This window comes from Etheostoma spectabile, chromosome 9 (genome assembly GCF_008692095.1).
Source record: "Etheostoma spectabile isolate EspeVRDwgs_2016 chromosome 9, UIUC_Espe_1.0, whole genome shotgun sequence".
NCBI lineage: Eukaryota > Metazoa > Chordata > Actinopteri > Perciformes > Percidae > Etheostoma > Etheostoma spectabile.
In genome coordinates, this window is record NC_045741.1 from 14,112,955 (window position 1) to 14,119,257 (window position 6,303).

At 36.5% G+C, this 6,303-nt stretch overlaps 1 protein-coding gene and 1 long non-coding RNA gene across 3 annotated transcripts in view; one reads left to right on the forward strand and one right to left on the reverse strand.

The window, feature by feature from the left end:
* Nucleotides 1-1,772: 1,772 nt before the first annotated feature.
* LOC116694989 (uncharacterized) overlaps nucleotides 1,773-6,303 on the reverse strand; it is an 11,428-nt gene continuing 6,897 nt past the window's right edge. Inside the window, exons 2-3 of the long non-coding RNA XR_004333328.1 lie at nucleotides 5,017-5,021; nucleotides 1,773-1,853 (exon numbers count right to left, since the gene is read on the reverse strand). This is a non-coding gene — a long non-coding RNA (uncharacterized LOC116694989). The remainder of the gene's footprint in view (nucleotides 1,854-5,016; nucleotides 5,022-6,303) is intronic.
* Nucleotides 2,044-6,303, forward strand: part of zap70 (zeta chain of T cell receptor associated protein kinase 70) — a 15,760-nt gene continuing 11,500 nt past the window's right edge. The window contains exon 1 of one of the 2 annotated variants that reach the window (XM_032524939.1): nucleotides 2,044-2,121. The gene's annotated coding sequence lies outside the window, so the exon portion shown is untranslated. The remainder of the gene's footprint in view (nucleotides 2,122-6,303) is intronic. The other variant, XM_032524941.1, reaches the window with a different exon arrangement.

Consider the following 6,303-nt stretch of genomic DNA (forward strand, 5'->3'; position numbering starts at 1 on the left):
AAAAAGTAACTGCACACAAAGATGTTGCCAAAATGTTTTTTAAAGATGTGTTCTACCTCCTTTATAGTGTGGTATTGCTTTTCCTATGTCACAATATTATGTTTATGCTTAGATGGTAAGTCAAACCGCAAGACAACAGACAACCTGGAAGGGTTTCTTCTGTCAGTGGTAAAATTAAGGTGAACAGTTGGGGGCTCATTTTTGTTTTACCAGGTAACAATTATTTCCTAAATGTTTTGCTGTCATGATTCAAAGTTAGAATAAATGGGAGACACATCCAAATTAAAAACATACACATTATTTCCCACATATACTTTTAAGCCATAATGTTTTTAGAACTGCAGTCTGAATCCTAACACATGTGTCTGTGCATTCAGTGCAAATTCACCTGTCACTTACATCTGTTGTGAGTATTCACAAGTGGACAGTGTACTAAGAGTAGTCCAGTTGGACTACCAGGTCAAAATTTGGCTTTTAAACACAGATTCTTTGTTGACGCATTCAAGATCACTAAGAAATCCCACCACTTAAATTTAGGTTACAAGGGCTGCTTTTATTTTGAAGGAACACATATTCCTGTCTGGTTTTGTTTTATCTGTGGTTGTCTGACTTGATACGGGTGCTTGCTGAGGAAGCCGTTGCAGCTGCAGTCTAGTGTGTGTGTGTGTGTGTGTGTGTGTGTGTGTGTATACCGTGGTTATTACGCAGGTGCACTGGTATAGTGTGTACGTGTCATGGTTATTCTGTAATAAAAAACAAAAAATAGGAAAACTGACTTCACATAGAGATGAGGGCACAGCCTGGTTGTTTCCTCTTGTTACCACTCTGTGTGCTAGACTAAGCTAAGCTAACCAATTTCTGGCCATAGGCCTAGCTTTATATTTAAGGGGCTAGTTTGACATTTGGAGAAATACATATAGCCTACTCACTTTCTGGCAGACAGATATGAAATTTTGTACAGATCACATATTTCTATGTTGAATAAGTGGAAAGGTAGCAGTCGGTTAGCTTAGTACAAAGACTGGAAGTTGCTTCTAGTATTTATGCTAAGTTGAGCTAATTGGCTGCCACCTGTAGCCTAGCTTCATCTAGCAAGACGTCAAATAAGTGTAATTCCCAAAATGTTGAACTATTTCATTATCAAAATGTGATATAAGTTGTTATGGTATGGTATGTTGTTGATATGAGAGTGGTATCAATCTTCTTATCCAACTCTTTGCACGAAAGCAAATAAGCGTATAAATCCCAAATGTCAAGCTACGGAAGCTACAGTCAGCAGCCTGTTAGCTTAGCTTTACACAAAGACTCAATCTTGGTTCTGTCCAAAGATGAAATAAAATCCTTTTACAAGTACGTCCAAGAAATGGTCCAGCAACTCCCCTGAGAAGCCCCAACTTGTCATTTGACACTTTTTGTTTGGATGCTTTTATATAGTTAAAACAAACGAGATATAGCAGGTCAATTGGTGAACTTTGAAGGTTATGTAAATGCTAATTGTGTCCTCCTCCTCTTCACATGTAACACAAAGACACGAGAGCGGTATCGATCTCCTGGTTTAACTCTCAGCCAGAAAGTGAATCAATATATTTTCCAAAATGTCAAACTATTCCTTTAATATTGAGTCAATCAGGCTTGTATATTTGGACACAATATTCTACAGTCTGTAATAGGTCAATCAAGATTTAAAGAGATCATAAGCAGGGTTCCAAATGAACATTTTTAAACAAATTGTTGATGAATGTTCAATGTTACCAGCCACTCCCTTTTTTTTCGGCAGGTAAATGAAGCAAATATACCAGCCACTTGAATAATATACTCAGCATTTGGCTGGTATATGGTGCTAATGTTGAACCCTGATCATAACATTGCTTGAGGCAACAAACTGGATTCAGAGTCCTGTGTATGCATTGCCTTTGTGGGTGTGTGTGTGTGTGTGTGTGTGTGTGTGTGTGTGTGTGTGTGTGTGTGTGTGTGTGTGTGTGTGTGTGTGTGTGTGTGTGTGTGTGTGTGTGTGCATGTGTGTCATTATCTCCAACCCACCTTAAACTGCTGTCAGATAAACATCATTGTCTCTGAAGCAACAACATCGCTCTACTCAGCGGTAAAGCAGTGACACGTACTGTAAGTAGCTTTTATTTTTACATCTGATTTAACAGCAGACATACTTTATATTGTTGGATTACACATATTTTCTATGTAAAAAAACTAAAAGATGATACAGTAGGTGACAAGACTAGGCCTGGGGGAAAATGTTTATTGAAAACCTACATTACGGTGTTAAAAGTGTGTTTTAACATTTTTATATCAATGATCCTCACAGTTATACTGTCGTTTAGTCCAAATTGAGTCTGTAAACCTAAAATGTTATAATAGTAATAATATGATATGTCTTTTCGTATTTATCTTTTGAGTTACAGCAAATAATCTCCAGTTTAAATGGGTGTTTTTGTATTTCCATGGCTCTGTGCGAGCTGTAAAACATATTAAAAATGTGTGTGCACTATAGCCAGGTTAAGGCATTGTTGCGCTAGCTTATAAAAGTAGAGATTACATGTGGAAAAATATAAATAGCTGCTTTCATTGTGCCTTGTACGGTGCCTTGGAATAGAAAACCAAAAATGGGTAAAGAGGTCTGTGTGTGTCTTTTATCGCTTGTAACTTTTCTTGAAATTACTGGATGTATTTTTGGTCCTGGACTGAAGCATATCTGCAAAATATCCCAGCCACAGTCTGACGACATTGGCCCAGACAGAGTTTGTTTTTTTACAAAATGTGCTTGTTAATTCACAGTTTAAGTGTAAGAGTGTTCACAGAAAATTTGAACGTTATATTTAGTTTCAGATTAAACCACAATTGACACAACAGCCTCATTATAATAAGGTTTCACTGACAGCTTGCTTTGTGTGTGTGTTTTTTACTGACAGAAATCAAACAACTGTTGAGGTACTTGTGTTGTTTTTTGTCTGTAAGATATAAGAGAGTATCTGGAGAGGATTTGCAATTTTTTACTGGGATTTCAAATCTCAACCGGCTCATTTTGGTTTGGAATCATAACAAAGAAACACATGCAAACCATTTATTTGAATAACAATTGTTTCCATTGATGCAGGAAGATACGCTTCAGGTCGGGGCATTTCAGCCCCTGATTTGATATGCGGATGAGCCTCTAATCCAAGTCCGCCCACGTCTTCACTTGTTTTTAAATCATAACCAAGACAAAGGGCAGTTTGGGGAAAATCATTTCATGTATGAGGGTTTAAATGACTCATTATCATTTGAAGGGTGTTTACGCAGTCTCAAAAAGCTGAAGTATGTATGGCGGAATGCTCTGAGTTACATAACAACAAGCTGACTTCGTGATAGCACAACCAAAATAATCATGACCCAAAATAACTTAAATAGCTGAATAGTTGGGGGTGGGGGGGGGGCTTTGCATTTTGTGTTTTTATTCTGTACATAAAGAGGTCACTTTGTAATTTACCTCTTACTCCTACTTGATCCTATCAGTGTGACATTAACGTTAACATGCTAAAGAAGTTTGGCCATTTTTTTAATGTTTGAGTGTCATGTTATAGTAATTAGAGAAACACAGTGTAGACATACAGTATTCTCTGTAGTGTTTCTAATTTATAGGGGTTAATGATCCTGTACGTACATAAAAGAACATGTGTATTTTGGCTCACACATTCCTGAAATTTCCTCTTGTGACTTCAGCAAGTACACATTTGACTTTATCCAACATTTTATCGTTGAGGACAAAATAGCTGCAAAACTAACGACATTCTCTTTAGCCTCAACTGTACTTTGTGTTGAGTGCTAATTGGGTCATTCCTGTTATGCAGCAACATCTCTTACATTCCACCCTGTTAGACTTTATTATAAAGAAAGTTGGTCCAATCAAAGTATTTCAACATATTTTCAACACATTTGATATCATTATAAAAGTTTTGTTTATGTGTAAAAGGTTAGCTAGCTAAATCCCTGGATTGACCAGATTGCTGGATCACTTACAGAGCTAAGGCTAATTTAGCTCAAATTTTCAGCCCTGATCTTTAGACCAATACTAAGGATTATTATTTGAGTGCCTGAGATTGGCCAATATGTTTTCCTGACAGTTAAACTATTCTTACATTGAGCAAAAAAAACATGAAAAAAAAAACTTTTTTTCTCAGACAGCTATGAGGCCAACATTTTTGCTGCATAACAGGACTGAGTCAATTATTAAATGTTAGCATGCTACACACTAAACTGGCATGGTTGATATTATACCTGCTAAACATCAACATGTTAGAATTGTGATTGTGAGCATGTTAGCATGATGATGTTAGCTTTTAGCTCAAAACACAGCTGTACCAAAGGACAGTCTCCCATAGCTACTTGTATGGCTGCTGAGTTTTAGTCTTGTTATACTTTAAGGAGGCCTATATTTGGTAGCTTTTACTTATGTTTGCATGTAGTTATGTTTACTGAGTATAATTGCGAATGCTGAGCACCCCAATATTTAGCTCACAATATTTTACTGGGTTAGAAAGTTGTATGTCTGAATTTGTATTGTTCTTCATTGTTAGGATCAATCCGAATGAATACATTAGCTCTTGTGTTTGGTTTTACTCAGTTCTTCATGCTTCTCAAAACCTCTTCATCAATGACATCAAGACTGATCAACCTGGACCTGGACCTGTCCAGATTACAAACATGAAATGTTTTTTTGTTTTTAAAAAAGATTATATTAAATAAATCACGCCAGAAAAGGGTCACCCTGTCTTCTCTGTGGACAAAATTCAGCCCTGCAGATTTTGACGTTTGTCACTGACTATCTGTCCTCGGCTTGTTGAAAACAGAGTGACTTAGGATTTTTTTTCACTGCTTACTGGCAGTCTATCATTCTGCAACACCTTTTTTACATTACGTTCAGCTAGTTTCTGTCTCTTAAAGTATCTTTTAATGAAAACAGGTGCAGGCTCAGTAGAAGGACAGGACACAACACTGTGGGTTCAAAGCTGTCATATATGTCACCTCATCTCTCTCCACCTTTTGCTTTTGTGGTTCATACCATACAGAGAAGCCATGAGAATCATATTTTGAAAAGAACATGAGCTGAGCAAAGACCTGAATGTTGTCATAGTTGGAAGTTGTTATGTCTCATTAGAAAACTGTCAACGCTTTAGTGAGTTTGGTCGTGTCCTGAATTACAGCAATGCATCTTGTCATGGTGCCTTAGGAAGGTTTGTTTGTTTATCAAGTTTACGTTCTTTTTCAGTTTAAGTTTGTTCAAGTAATCGTTGAAGTAGGTGAAGAATTTGGAAATTGTGTCACTGCTATGAATCTTGCTTTGTGCTTACTGGGAATATAAATAAAAGAAATAACATGGATAACGGAGGGTCGCAAATAGGTATTTGCTTATTTTCCTGATTGAATACTGTTTATAATCATAAAAAAATGAAATGATCACATCATAGAAGTTGCAACCAGCAAATATTGGCTTTATAAATGACCTAAACAACTAATCAATTATCAAAATAGTTCATCCTGAGTTAATTAAATGGTACATTTTTAGTTCCTAATTGATTAAACAACAAACTGCAGTAATTTGAACCATACAAAAAGGTGCAGGTGTAGTTTATGAAGCATTCTTGTGATGTCACAGCTTGTCTGTAGACGATTGAGCTCTTCATCTGTCCACGTAGTCTGGTCTGGAGGTCTTTGTTGTGGTGGGTTTTCTGTCTTGTGGCAACGGTGTTTTTCTGCTTGGCTGTCCACTGTGGATGTGGGCACGTACGTTGCCAGGAAGCTGAGGTTTTCACTCACTTAAGGTTTTTTTTTTCTTTTTTTCACGATTTTAAATTGTGTTACAACATGAGGTGTTAATCTAAAAAATTCATTTGGCTCGCACAGATGTACACATGTCAAACTCTTCAGGTTCCATTAAATAAATGCAAATGTGAGCTTTTGCATTCATATATATAGTTAGCACTCATGTATAATATATATATATATATATATATATATATATATATATATATATATATATATATATATATATTATTAATATATGCAGTTGCTTCACTGCATTTAGGGGTGTGGTCCTGGTCAAGACAATTTCCTGAACTCCAAACTGAATGTCAGAATGGGAAAGAAAGGTGATCTAAACAATTTTGAGCGTGGTCTGAGTGTTTCACTATCTGCTCAGTTACTGGGATTTTCAAGCACAACCATTTCTATGGTTTACAATGAATGGTGTGAAAAGGGAAAAACATCCAGTATGCGGCAGTCCTGAGGACGAAAATGCCTTGTTGATGCCAG